Source organism: Schistocerca americana, chromosome 3 (genome assembly GCF_021461395.2).
Source record: "Schistocerca americana isolate TAMUIC-IGC-003095 chromosome 3, iqSchAmer2.1, whole genome shotgun sequence".
Taxonomy (NCBI): Eukaryota; Metazoa; Arthropoda; class Insecta; order Orthoptera; family Acrididae; genus Schistocerca; species Schistocerca americana.
Window position 1 is genome coordinate 414,132,438 of NC_060121.1, and position 15,442 is coordinate 414,147,879.

Below are 15,442 nucleotides of genomic sequence, written 5' to 3' on the forward strand. Positions count from 1 at the left end.
CCGCATTTACTTTATTAGGTCTTAGTCACTAGTCTTTATTCATATTGTCACTAGAGTAAGCCAATATTCTCATTTAAACTATGTTCATGATGTTACTCTGATGTGTGAAATGCTGCATGTGTGGAACACTGGTCCGATGTAAGAGAGGGCCTGATGGCCCTAATCTGATCAGGTTAAATAAATAAATAAATAAATAAATAAAGAATTTCCATCCCTCTCAACTGCCTTACGAAATCTTGGAACCAGCGCCTGTATACTCGCACGGTAAAATTCTGGACCAACCTGCCGGAGCCACTGTTTGGCAGCGTGAACAAGGGAGTCGTCATCTACAAACCTTGTTCCACGAAGAGAGTCTTTCAGTTTCCCAAAGAGATGATAGTCACATGGAGCCAGGTCAGGACTATAAGGCGAGAGTTTCAGTGTGATCGCTTCCATGGTTTTTTGACTGACATGTGACCGTGCATTGTCGTGCAACAGCAAAACATCCTACTTTTGCCGATGTGGTCGAACACGACTCAGTCGAGCTTGAAGTTTCTTCAGTCTCGTCACATACGCATCAGAATTTTTGGTGGTTCCACTTGGCATGATGTCCACAAGCAAGAGTCCTTCGGAATCGAAAAACACCGTAGCCATAACTTTTCCAGTAGAAGGTGCGGTTTTGAATTTTTTTTTCTTGGGTGAATTTGCATGATGCCACTCCATTGGTTGCCTCTTCGTCTCTAGTGAAAAATGATGGAGCCATGTTTCATCACCTGTCACAATTCTTCCAAGAAATTCATCTCCACCATTCTCGTACTGTTCCAAAAGTTCGTTGCATACAGTTTTTCTTGTTTCTTTGTGAGCCACTGTCAACATCCTGGGAACCCACCTCGCACAAAACTTTTTTAACGCCAATACTTTCAGTACTCTGCAACACTTCCTTCCCCTATCCCAGCATAGCGTGACAATTCGTTCACTGTGATGCGTCTGTCAGCAGTCACCAATTCGTTAACTCTCTGCACATTACCGAGCGAGGTGGCGCAGTGGTTAGCGCATTGAACTCACATTCGGGAGGAAAACGGTTCAATCCCGGGTCCGACCATCCTGATTTAGGTTTTCCATGATTTCCCTAAATCGCTCCAGGCAAATGCCTGGATGGTTCTTTTGAAAGGGCACGGCCGACTTCATTCCCCTTCCTTCCATAATCCGAAGAGACCGATGACCTCGTAGTTTGGTCTCTTCCCCAAAACAACCCAACCACCCTGCATAATGTCTGGAGTGTGTGCAGAACGAAGCCTACCGCTGCGAGGACAATCCTCAATATTCCCAAAATGAGATTTTCACTCTGCAGCGGAGTGTGCGCTGATATCCTCAATATCCTCAATATTGCCGTGTCCGCTTTCATCACGCAACCTGCTTGCCCACCGACTAACTGTACTGCGATCGACAGCAGCATCTCCATAAACCTTTTTCAACCTCTTGTGGATGTTTCCCACTGTCTCGTTTTCACAGCACAGGAATTCTATGACAGCACGTTGCTTCTGACGAACGTCGAGTGTAGCAGCCATCTTGAAGACATGCTGTGACGGCGCCACTCACGGGAACAGGTTGAACTAAGTTTGAAAACAAGCGGGAAGGATGTATCTACACACTGTAAAACTTTCACACATTCAGAATGAAAACTGTATTTTTACAAAAATAGTGTGCATATCTTTTGTAGTGACCCTCGTTTCACGTGCCCATAGTGCCATCAGCTGGCATTAAATCTCGCGGTGAACAGTGCTCATAGTAATTTGGATCAGCGGTGTAAGTACTCAACACATGTCGAGCAAGCCATCAACTTTACTCACTATAGACCTACTTACAAAAAAAAAAAAAAAAAAAAATACACTTCCACACATACTAGCCTTTCGTAATTTTCCAGAATTAAACTAAAAGCAGTTCCCAACTGCGTTTCTGATAAAGGTTTTTATGAGGTTTCTGAGCCAGAACTGGAAAACCCCTTGTTCCAAAATTTGGATCCTTCAGACACCATTTCCAGGTGGCCTTATGTTTGGCTGAAAAGTTGCTGACTACTTCTCGAGCACACCGCTGTACTTAGACTAAAAGAATGAAAAATATTTAAAGAAAAATATTTACCTTAAAGCATAAAACTTTTTCTACGACAGCTCAACCAACTGTCAAGAGCAAAGAATGAAAAATGTGAAAAAAAGGCACTGAGGTCCACATGTACACAGTACCCACACTGAATGTTCAAATTTAAAAGAACGCAAAATATCCAAGACTGGCAAGTTTTACAGAATTTGGAAATATACTGCATACTTCAATGCGAGATGCTTTTGATAATTTCCATAACGAAACTCTGTCTCGAAATATCGAAGAAAACCCAAAGACATTCTGGTCATACATAAAGCACACCAGTGGCAAGTCGCAATCAATACCTCCACTGCGCGATAACAACGGGGAAGTCACTGATGACAGTGCCACTAAAGCAGAGTTATTAAACACGGTTTTCCGAAACTCCACCACCAAAGAAGACGAAGTAAATATTCCTGAATTTCAATCAAGAACAATCGCCAAGATGAGAAACGTAGAAGTAGCTATACTCGGTGTCGCAAAGTAGCTTAAATCACTTAATAAAGGCAAGGCTTCTGGTCCCGATTGCATACCAGTCAGGTTCCTCTCAGAATATACTGATACAATAGCTCCTTATTTGACAATTATTTACAATCGCTAGCCCAGAGAAAGATCCGTACCTAAAGACTGGAAAATTGTTCAAGTCACACCAAAACACAAAAATGGAATCCGTTGAATTACAGGCCCATATCACTAACGTCGATTTGCAGTAGGGTTTTGGAACGTATACTGTATTCGAACTTTTCGTATTACCTCGAAGAAAACGATTTATTGACACATAGTCAGCACGGATTCAGAAAATATCGTTTTTGCAAAACACAACGCTCTTTATATTCATGAAGTAATGAGTGCAATCGACAGGGGATGTCACATTGATTCCATACTTTTAGATTTCCTGAAGGCTTTCGACACCGTTCCTCACAAGCGTCTTCTAACCAAACTGTGTGCCTATGGAATATCGCCTCAGTCGTGCGACTGGATTCATGATTTCCTGTCAGAAAGATCACAGTTCGTAGTAATAGACGGAAAGTCATCGAGTGAAACAGAAGGAATATCCGGCGTTCCCCAAGAAGGTGTTGTAGGACCTCTATTGTTCCTGATCTATATTAATGATATAGGAGACAATCTTAGTAGCCGCCTTAGATTGTTTGCAGATGACGCTGTCATTTACCGTCTTATAAAGTCATCAGATGACCGAACCAAATTGCAAAATGATTTCGATAAGATATCTGTATGGTTCGAAAAGTGGCAATTGACCCTGAATAAGGAGAAGTGTGAAGTTATACACATGAGTAATAAAAGAAATCCGCTAAATTTCGATTACGCGATAAGTCACACAAATCTGATGGCTGTAAATTCAACTAAATACGTAGTGATTACAATTACAAATAACCCAAAGTGGAATGATCACATAGGTAACGTTGTGGGTAGAGCAAACCAAAGACTGCGATTCATTGGCAGAACACTTAGTAGGTGCAACAGGTCTATTAAAGAGACTGCTTACACCATGCTTGTCCGCCCTATTCTGGAGTATTGCTGTGCAGTGTGGGATCCGCATCAGGTAGGACTGACGGATGACATCGAAAAAGTACAAAGAAGCACCGCTCGCTTTGTATTATCGCGAAATATGGGAGATAGTGCCACAGACATGATACGCGAATTCGAGTGGCAACCATTAAAACAAAGGTATTTTTCGTTGCGGGACCTTCTCATGAAATTTCAATCACCAGTTTTCTCCTCCGATTTCGAAAACATTCTGTTGGCACCCACCTACATAGAGAGAAATGATCATCACGGTAAAATAAGAGAAATCAGGGCTCGCACAGAAAAATTTAAGTGGTCGTTCCTCCTGCGCGCCGTTCGAGAGTGGAACGGTAAAGAGACAGCATGAAGGTGGTTCATTGAATCCTCTTTCAGGCACGTTATTGTGAACAGCAGAGTAATCACGTAGATGTAGATGTTCAGCATCCAATATACGATAGTTAAAATTCAAAATATGAAGCACACGCATCCGTACAAACACACAAAATGTTTCTTTTCTTTAGTAGACTTTCTCCAGTATTTATGGTCGAGTCAATATTAGAATATCCCTGACAACAAGCAACACCGTTGTCAACCTTAAGCTGCGTAGCGCTCTTTGTTGCAGGCAAAAACAATAGCCGTCTGTACAGCTACGTTGCCATAGAGACGTTTCCAAAATCGTATTGCATTACTGGCTGAGATAGGCGCGCGAAGCTGCCGCGCTCAGCCCACTGCAAATGTCAAGGCTCTTCTTGTGCCGGTTCGACTGTAGATTGACACCGGACAGAGAGAGAAACGTGTCGCGCGATCTCGCACACAACATAGAGAACCAAGATTTTACGTTTCACCTAACAACAAATGCCCTTTCTAGACCTCGCCCTGACAGCAGAATTATTTCATCCAAAAGCTTATCACTAGAACTGAAAAGACAACCGACACAGATACGGATCTTGTAAGACTGTAGACCACTCTAGTGCCAAATGGGGACCTTTAAGTTACAAGAGAGGGACCTTAGCTTTAACTTTTGTCCGCCCAAAAAAGTCGGGTTTGTTGGAAATTTATGAACACTCCACTGCTGTCAGTGTGGAATCTTACAGTGCTTGTCAGTCGTGTCACACGAGGTCGAAATTTACGACACGTGTATTTACTCGTGTCCTTGAAGATAATGAAATAACTGACACAACTACTTGTTTTATCAGCACTTCACACGAAATTTGTCATTTTAAATTTATCTTTTCTGTGAAAAACAAACGTTGCGCAGTTCATGCAAATACTTGTAATTACATTTTGCCGATAACAACTGTGACAACGTTAATGTGGAATGCACTGCATTTTTAAGTGACAGCTCTATGAAACTTCAGCTTGTTCATTGCTTTGAATGAGAACCCGAACGAGGTGGGGATGTGGTTAGCAAACTGGACTCGCATTCGGGAGGACGACGGTTCATATCCTCGTCTGGCCATCCAGATTTGGGTTTTTCCGTAATTTCCTCAAACAGCTCAAGGCAAATACCGCGACGGTTCCTTTGAAAAATGCGCGGCCAATCTAGTTCCCCATCTTTTCGTAATTCGACCTTGTGCTCCTTCTCTAATGACATCGATGTGGACAGTACGTTAAACTCTAATCTTCCTTCCTTTGATGTATGAGAGAGAGAAGGAAAGAGGGGAGGGATGTAATTGAAATGTCGCTTGTGTGGAAAAATGGAAAAGGGTGGGGTGGGGAGAGGCGCGTGGGGAAATATTCTCAAATATGCCCTACTGATACTGTGACAATCAAGATTATGTTTTAACGAGTTCGGTGAGTGAATGGAGGATAAAACTTTTCATTACGTACGTGGTGTAAAACATCTCTGAAGTCCCTGTGTGAATGAGAATGAAATATGTTAATGATTCGTGCAATTTTAGGCAGAATGAGCACCAAAGAAGGCTGACGTAGCCTCTCTGAACATTCACAGCATGTTGCCAATTTCTGTGCCACAGTTCTTCAACTTGATGCCAATTACCTGTGCATAAGTGTGGAGATAAGCGTATTTAAAACATTGTTATAGAGCGCCAGGTGAAGACGACATAATAATTGAGATGTGGAAACTGGGAAGGAAGCAGGCAACTGTAGCCATTTATGAGTTCATTAAAGATTGCTGGCAGAAAAAAAGAATACCGGAAGACTGGAAACAAGTCATAATCCATCCGCTACATAAGAAGGATACATGACAGACACCAACAATTACCGAGGAGTATTCTACTTCCAGTCACCTACAAAATTGTGTTCAAAGCTCTACTGAATAAGACAGATGATCAAGCAGAACCCACAATTCATCTACATCTACATCTACATCCATACTCCGCAAGCCACCTGACGGTGTGTGGCGGAGGGTACCCTGGGTACCTCTATCTGTTCTCCCTTCTATTCCAGTCTCGTATTGTTCGTGGAAAGAAGGATTGTCGGTATGCTTCTGCGTGGGATCTAATCTCTCTGATTTTATCCTCATGGTCTCTTCGCGAGATATACGTAGGAGGGAGCAATATACTGCTTGACTCATCGGTGAAGGTATGTTCTCGAAACTTTAACAAAAGCCCGTACCGAGCTACTGAGCGTCTCTCCTCCAGAGTCTTCCACTGGAGTTTATCTATGATCTCCGTAACGCTTTCGCGATTACTAAATGATCCTGTAACGAAGCGCGCTGCTCTCCGTTGGATCCTCTCTATCTCTTCTATCAACCCTATCTGGTACGGATCCCACACTGCTGAGCAGTATTCAAGCAGTGGGCAAACAAGCGTACTGTAACCTACTTCCTTTGTTTTCGGATTGCATTTCTTTGGGATTCTTCCAATGAATCTCAGTCTGGCATCTGCTTTACCGACGATCAACTTTATATGATCATTCCATTTTAAATCACTCCTAATGCGTACTCCCAGATAATTTGTGGAATTAACTGCTTCCAGTTGCTGACCTGCTATGTTGTAGCTAAATGATAAGGGATCTATCTTTCTATGTATTCGCAGCATATTACACTTTTCTACATTGAGATTGAATTGCCATTCCCTGCACCATGCGTCAATTCGCTGCAGATCCTCCTGCATTTCAGAAAATTTTCCATTGTTACAACCTCTCGATACATCACAGCATCATCTGCAAAAAGCCTCAGTGAACTTCCGATGTCATCCACAAGGTCATTTATGTATATTATGAATAGCAACGGTCCTATGACACTCCCCTGCGGCACACCTGAAATCACTCTTACTTCGGAAGACTTCTCTCCATTGAGAATGACATGCTGCGTTCTGTTATCTAGAAACTCTTCAATCCAATCACACAATTGGTCTGATAGTCCATATGCTCTTACTTTGTTCATTAAACGACTGTGGGGAACTGTATCGAACGCCTTGCGGAGGTCAAGAAACACGGCATCTACCTGTGAACCCGTGTCTGTGGCCCTCTGAGTCTTGTGGACGAATAGTGCGAGCTGGGTTTCACACGATCGTCCTTTTCAAAACCCATGCTGATTCCTACAGAGTAGATTTCCAGTCTCCAGAAAAGTCATTATACTCGAACATAATACGTGTTCCAAAATTCTACAACTGATCGACGTTAGAGATATAGGTCTACAGTTCTGCACATCTGTTCGGCGTCCCTTCTTGAAAACGTGAATGACCTGCGCCCTTTTCCAATCCTTTGGGACGCTACGCTGTTCTAGAGACCTACGGTACACCGCTGCAAGAAGGGGGGCAAGTTCCTTCGCGTTCTATGTGTAAAATCGAACTGGTATCCCATTAGGTCCAGCGGCCTTTCCTCTTTTGAGCGATTTTAATTGTTTCTCTATCCCTCTGTCGTCTATTTCGATATCTACCATTTTGTCATCCGTGCGACAGTCTAGAGAAGGAACTACAGTGCAGTCTTCCTCTGTGAAACAGCTTTGGAAAAAGACATTTAGTATTTCGGCCTTTAGTCTGTCATCCTCTGTTTCAGTACCATTTTGGTCACAGAGTGTCTGGACATTTTGTTTTGATCCACCTACCGCTTTGACATAAGACCAAAATTCCTTAGGATTTTCTGCCAAGTCAGTACATAGAACTTTACTTTCGAATTCATTGAACGCCGATCGCATAGCCCTCCTCACACTACATTTCGCTTCGCGTAATTTTTGTATGTCTGCAACGCTTTGGCTATGTTTATGTTTGCTGTGAAGTTCCCTTTGCTTCCGCAGTAGTTTTCTAACTCGGTTGTTGTACCACGGTGGCTCTTTTCCATCTCTTACGATCTTGCTTGGCACATACTCATCTAACGCATATTGTACGATGGTTTTCAAAATTTGTCCACTGATCATCAACACTATCTGTACTTGAGACAAAACTTTTGTGTTGAGCCGTCAGGTACTCTGTAATCTGGTTTTTGTCACTTTTGCTAAAGAGAAAAATCATCCTACCTTTTTGAATATTTCTATTTACGGCTGGAATCATCAATGCAGTAACTGCTTTATGATCGCTGATTCCCTGTTCTGCGTTAACTGTTTCAAATAGTTCGGGGCTGTTTGTCACCAGAAGGTCTAATATGTTATCGCCACGAGTCGGTTCTCTGTTTAACTGCTCAAGGTAGTTTTCAGATAAAGCACTTAAAAAAATTTCACTGGATTCTTTGTCCCTGCCACCCGTTATGAACGTTTGAGTCTCCCAGTCTATATCCGGAAAATTAAAATCTCCACCCAGAACTATAACATGGTGGGGAATTCCCCACAGTACAAGCGTACTGTAACCTACTTCCTTTGTTTTCGGATTGCATTTCCTTAGCCCTATGGCTACCAGGCAGGGTTTAGAAAAAATAGATCGTGCCCAGCAAAATTTTTAACTTGAAAACTATCCTCAGGATCTGGACAATGCGGAACCTTAATACAGTCGTTACATTCATTGATTTCAAAATATGCTTACCATTATGTAGGTAGATAGACAGTATTCCTAACACTGGAAGAAGCAGGTATCGACAAAACCACCAGACAATTAGTCGAACAGGCTCTCACAGACTACAAAAATTAAATTTCTAGTTGGAGTTTCTGAACCCTTTACAATGAACACAGGTGTTCGGCAGGGCGATGGTCTCTCACCGATACTGCTCAATCTGGTCTTAGACAAGATCATGAGAGAGTGGGTTAAAGAACTACAAGAGAAAAACATGGAAGGAATCCATCTAGGACAAGGAAGAGGAAAATCTGTGGTGAAATGTCTCTCTTTTGCTGACGGCAATGCAATAATTTCTAAGGACGAAACAGATGCAAAGATAATGGTAGAAACACTTCAAAAAAACTGCAGCTAAAACGGGATTACTAATATCATATGAAAAAACGGATCAAATTGAACATAAACGCAACAGAGAAAAATGTATGCAAACGCAACATGAAAACATCAAAAGAGTGGATAAGTTCAAGTATTTGGAAGAATGGATATAATCAAATGGGTTAGATAACATCACAAGTAAGAAAAGATCGAAGAAAATGGAATTAGCATACCGACTCACCTAAAACCGATATAATAAAAGATCAGTAGCATTCCAGGCAAAAATTAAACAGTACGCAACAGTAATTAAACCGCAAGCTCTTTACGGATCCGAAAACCTAACGCTGAATAAAAAAGGTGAACAAGAAGAACTGGAAAAGGAAGAAAGGAATTCACTCAGAAAAATTTTGGGACCACAAAAGAACAGCCGGCCGGGGCGGCCGAGCGGTTCTAGGCGCTACAGTCTGTAACTGCGCGACCGCTACGGTCGCAGGTTCAAATCCTGCCTCGGGCATGGAAGTGTGTGATGTCCTTAGGTTAGTTAGGTCGAAGTATTTCTAAGTTCTAGGGGACTGATGACCTCAGAAGTTAAGTCCCATAGTGCTCAGAGCCATTTGATCCATTTTGAACCACAAAAAAAAAAAAAAAAAAAAATAAAACTACTGGACAAAGAGAGAGGCGCAGTGAAGATCTACATAGAAACACAGAAACAATTACAGACACAATAAGAAAGAGGAGATTAAAGTTTTACTGTCATGTACAGAATGAATGTCTAACTCCGCCATTGCCAGTCCCAAGCCCGGGGACCCATCTCGCAAGTCATGGGGAAGTAGGAGGGGGAGGAGTAACAACCTCGTAAAAAAACCTGGGTCCATCTAGCTCCCGATGGTAGCACCCAGTTAGGACCCCTACCTAGGGTTACAGGCGAAGACCGGCCAATGGTCTCGAAGGCGGAAGAGGAACGTCGTTTCCCAATGGCAGAGAAAGCGGAAGAGCCAATGAAACATATCAGGTTGCGGCTGTACTCCATGTTAGGGGCGGCTACCAAAGGCGTCTGTGTCCCCATGTCAGGGGCGGCCTGAACACATCTTCTGCGGCTAACAACTTCAGTCGTACAACTGGACGGACATGAGCTGTCCCATCAAAAAAATCTTTTTAGCTCATGGAAAGGATCGCACAATGGAATCGAGATTTCCCCAGGGGTAGAATCCCCCGTTGACTAAGGTCGACGCAAGCAGGCATTCGGATTCTGGGGGACCTGCCAAAAAGTGCATAAGGGAAGATTCGGAGCTCCCAAGAACCTCAAAGAAGATTAAAACTAAAAAGACTTTCCGAATTTGAACCATAAATGTACAGACAATGATTAAGACTGGTAAACTTAAACAGGTAATAGATGAGATGAAAGAGAGAAGCATTGGAATACTAGCGATGCAAGAAACAAGATACACTGACGAAGAGTCAGAAGGCTTCATAATACTGAAGGGGAAACCAGGAGATAAAGTGGGAAAGGAAAGACATGCCCCTAGATGCTTTGGTACAGGGTTCGAAGTAGACAAGAGATACGAGGATGGCATAACTGAAACGAAGAGCAGGTCAGAACGGATATCAACACTGACATTTCAAGCAGGGAACAAAAAGTATACAATAATAAATGGACATGCACCTACAAAAGACAAGAAAGTTGCAGATAGTTTCTGAGAAGAGCTAGATGGTACACTGAAAAACATACCATATAGACATGTGAAGATACTCGTAGGAGATTATAATGCACAGATTAGAAGAGAGAAGCAACATAAAGGAGTAGTGGGTGAGTATCCTTCACACCAAACAAAAATGGAGAAAGACTAATTGAACTGTGTCGAGAACACAAAATGAGATTGATGACAACACACTTCAGGGCCAAACTGTGTAAGAAAAAGACATGGGCAAACCCATCACCCGCCTTGGGGAATTTCAAATTGATCACATAGCAATCAGCTGGACAAATGCTAAAGAGATCATGAACACAAAGGTCAGGAAGAACACAAGAATAGAATCGGACCACTATCTTACAGAAGTGAAGGGCCTTTGGATTCTAAACAGGGACAGACTGCCACAGACGAATAGAAGAACAGAAAACATGAAGTCAGACAGAGACAAATTAAGATACAATCGATCCATATATGAGGAAGGAATTGAATCATTCAATGAATGGGACGACATTAAGCGAAATATGGCGAAACAGGCTGAACTATGGGGAAAGGAAGAAAAGAAACGGAAGCACTGGTGGTGGAACAAGGAATGTGAGGAAGCGGTAGAGACTCGCAGGAAAGCCTGGAGAGACTGGAGCAGCAAGAAGGGCCCGGAAAAATGGGAAGTTTTCTTAGGAGCAAGAAAGGAAGCGCCCGAACAATAAGATGGACCAGAAGACAGTAGATGAAGCAGGAACTGGACGAGATTAAGACCAACTTCAGGAAAAACAACAGCAAACACTTTTTCGGGAAATTCAGAAAGATTCTGATTGGATACAAGGCTAGAGAACTGTTTATAAGAGACAAGAAAGGGTAGCTGGCTGTCAGTGCGAAGGAGAACTGTCGGATTTTTGCAGAGCACTTTCACGACCTGCTGAACTGTGAACCACCTGAAGAACAGCTGGAACTGGGGACTGACACAGAAGAGAGAGAGCCACGCCCTCCAACCAGGGATGAAGTCGCACATGGCATAAGCGATCTAAAGAATAATAAGGCAACTGGAGAAGATGGTATAGCAGCCGAGATGATAAAGTGGGGAGGCAACAAAGCAATAAACAACATGACCAACATAATTCACCAGATATGGAGAACAAAGAAATTGCCAGAAGGATGGAAGAATGTAATTGTAGAACCAATACATAAGAAGGGGGACAAGAGAGATGCAGACAACTACAGAGGAATATCGCTGCTAGAGGTCGGATACAAGGTGCTGTCAAAACTCTTGCTCAGGAGAGTAGAACAGGTATAAAGTACAGTTGGTGACTACCAAGCGAGATTCAGGAAGGGAAGAGGTTGTATAGAACAGATATTTATCCTGAAGCAACTTATAGAACATAGAGCCTTAAAAAACAAAAAGACAGTAATAACCTTCGTGGACTTCACAAAGGCATATGACTCCATCGACGGGCAGACTCTTGTTAGGATACTGAAGAACAGAGGACTTGATGGAACTACACAAGAACTCATAAAAGAAATTCTGAGAGACACAAAAGAAAGGGTGAGATTAAGATGAGCACTGTCAGAAGAATTTGAGATCAAGACTGGTGTTACAGGGAGATGGATTGTCACCATTGTTGTTCAGTATAGCACTGGACGAAGTGATAAAGCAGTGGAGAGCAATAAACGAGCAAATGGGAATACCGAAGACACATGTGGAGGACAAAAAGGACAACAGGGCTGAAGTGGACTGCCTAGCCTTTGCAGATGACGTAGCAATAGTAAGTGAGACAGAAGAAGACGCAAAGACACAACTCGACAACTTAAGTAAGGTAACCAGAAAGGTGGGACTGAGGATCGCTTATAACAAGACAAAGACATTGAATACCACTGCAGACTGGGAAACACCGGAAGGCACTGTGCAAATGGTGGACAAATTTAAATACATGGAAGAATTTATAACAGGAAGGAAGAGGAGCAAGGAGGGAATAAAAGAGAGGATAAAGAAAATGAGGTCAGCCTTCTGCATGACGAGAGAGATATGCAATAAAAAGAATATATCCATAGAGGCAAACGTAAGCCACTACAAGGCAACGGTGAGGAATGCAGTATTATATGCTACTGAGACGATGACACTAGGAAGAAATGGAGCAGAACAACTAGAGAAAGAAGAGAGAAAAATACTGAGAAAAATAATAGGTCCCAAAAGAGCGGGAGAGAGGTGGATGCGAAGATCTATGAAAGAATTGTACCGGAACATGAGAACAATATCCGGGGAAGTCAAACTCAAAAGGGCAAGGTTTGCTGGACATGTAGTTAGGATGAGTATAGACAGAATGACGGAGAGAGTGTGGGAAACAACAGGGAGGACAAGGGGAAAGACAGGAACCAAGTAGGTTGTTGAACTTCGGAAGGACTGGTTGGAATTGGGGATCAAGGTCGAAGAGAAGGAAAATTGGAGGAACAAATATACACCGACCAATATGGTGCAAATGGCTCTGAGCACTATGCGACTTAACTTCTGAGGTCATCACTCGCCTAGAACTTTGAACTAATTAAACCTAACTAACCTACGGACATCACACACATCCATGCCCGAGGCAGGATTCGAACCTGCGACCGTAGCGGTCACGCGGTTCCAGACTGAAGCGCCTTTAACCGCACGGGCACACCGGTCGGCACCGACCAATATGCCGGAGATCAATGACAGAGAGGAATACAGGAAAAGATTAGTGTGTCACCAGTGGAGCCGACAGGAGAAACGGAAACTGAAGATCTCGGAAGAAGAGCGGGAGAGAGGAAGGGAAAGAATGAAGAGGTTCTGGAAGAAGAAGAAGAAAATGTAGTCCACGAAGGGGCTACCCGTGGTCCTACAGAGGCCGTAATGCAAGAAGAAGAAGAAGAAGAAGAATGAATGTCTATAGGCTAACGAAGAAAATTTTCAAGTTCATTTAAAAAAATGGTTCAAATAACTAAGCACTATGGGACTTAACATCTGATGCCATCAATCCCCTAGACTTAGAACTTCGTAAACCTAACTAACCTAAGGACATCACACACATCCATGCCTGAGGCAGGATTCGAACCTGCTTGAGAAAACTTAACGTCGCAGGAAACACTATGCACAACAAGGAAAGTTTCAGGATACTGACCAATACTGCAAAATTTCCTGTGCAACAACGAAATTCACAGCCAAGGAGAGTGATGTCAAATGAACAGTCAGGCCATCAGCCGACGCTTGAACACGTTCTGGGAAGGATTCTACCTTTGTCATAGGATCTAAGTGGTCTATGATTGGTCGAATTCTGTAATAAAAAAAAGTTGTTACCTTTATAATTTATCGTTGGCCGATGTCTCACTTTAACGCTCGCCCTTTATAGGGATTTATTTCGTTTGTGTGTGGACTGCTGTCTTGTGCATGAAAATGGCTAGATCAGTGAAATACTTGAAAAGTCTGTAAAGATATGGCGCTCACAGGCGAGAACACATTTTTGAAAATAACACAAAGATCATGTACACAGACTGTCTTCGGATGTACGTAATGTATGAGTGGTCACTGTCAAGACATTGCCCACTTATATTTCGTGATATGCTACTTGCCATCGTATCTTCAGTCCTATGTTGTCCAGTTAGGGCTGCCATACGGTAATTGAGAGAGCCGCATATATAAGAATTGCCTCCCAGTTATGGGAATGGCAAGTACATGTATATCATGCATATACAGGGTTATTACAAATGATTGAAGCGATTTCACAGCTCTACAAAACTTTATTATTTGAGATATTTTCACAATGCTTTGCACACACATACAAAAACTCAAAAAGTTTTTTTAGGCATTCACAAATGTTCGATATGTGCCCCTTTAGTGATTCGGCAGACATAAAGCCGATAATCAAGTTCCTCCCACTCTCGGCGCAGCATGTCCCCATCAATGAGTTCGAAAGCATCGTTGATGCGAGCTCGCAGTTCTGGCACGTTTCTTGGTAGGGGAGGTTTAAACACTCAATCTTTCACATAATCCCACAGAAAGAAATCGCATGGGGTTAAGTCGGGAGAGCGTGGAAGCCATGACATGAATTGTTGATCATGATCTCCACCACGACCGATCCATTGGTTTTCCAATCTCCTGTTTAAGAACTGCTTCTGCTTTAGCCTTTTCCGTAAGATTTTCCAAACCGTCGGCTGTGGTACGTTTAGCTCCCTGCTTGCTTTATTCGTCGACTTCCTCCGGCTACGCATGAAACTTGCCCGCACGCGTTCAACCGTTACTTCGCTCACTGCAGGCCGACCCGTTGATTTCCCCTTACAGAGGCATCCTGAAGCTTTAAACTGCGCATACCATCGCCAAATGGAGTTAGCAGCTGGTGGATCTTTGTTGAACTTCGTCCTGAAGTGCGGCTTCAGCCGAACAAAACTTTATGAGTTTTTCTATGTATCTGTAGTGTGTCGTGACCATATGTCAATGATTGGAGCTACAGTGAATTTATGAAATCGCTTCAATCATTTGTAATAGCCCTGTATATTTCAACCGATTTCAATCACTACAATCTTTACTTTAACAGCATGGATCTTCATTATATTTACATTAGAAGCTGGCAAATTAAGAGAGATGATTCCTTAAATAACTGAACGTATTCCTATTTTCCTCAATAAAATTCGGTGGTACAACAGAGCGTTGACTATCCTTATAACGGTCACCGTAAACAGCGATTAACCCAAGACAGTCTAGTGGCAAACTCAAATTTCGGCGCAGGTCATGTAGAAACTCTGCTAGCGCTGGGTGACCTGTTCCGCTGATGTAAAGTACGTACGGGACAGTACGACGCGGTATCTAAACAAATGCACATTTGGTTGTTAGGGCCTACCTTCAGGAGT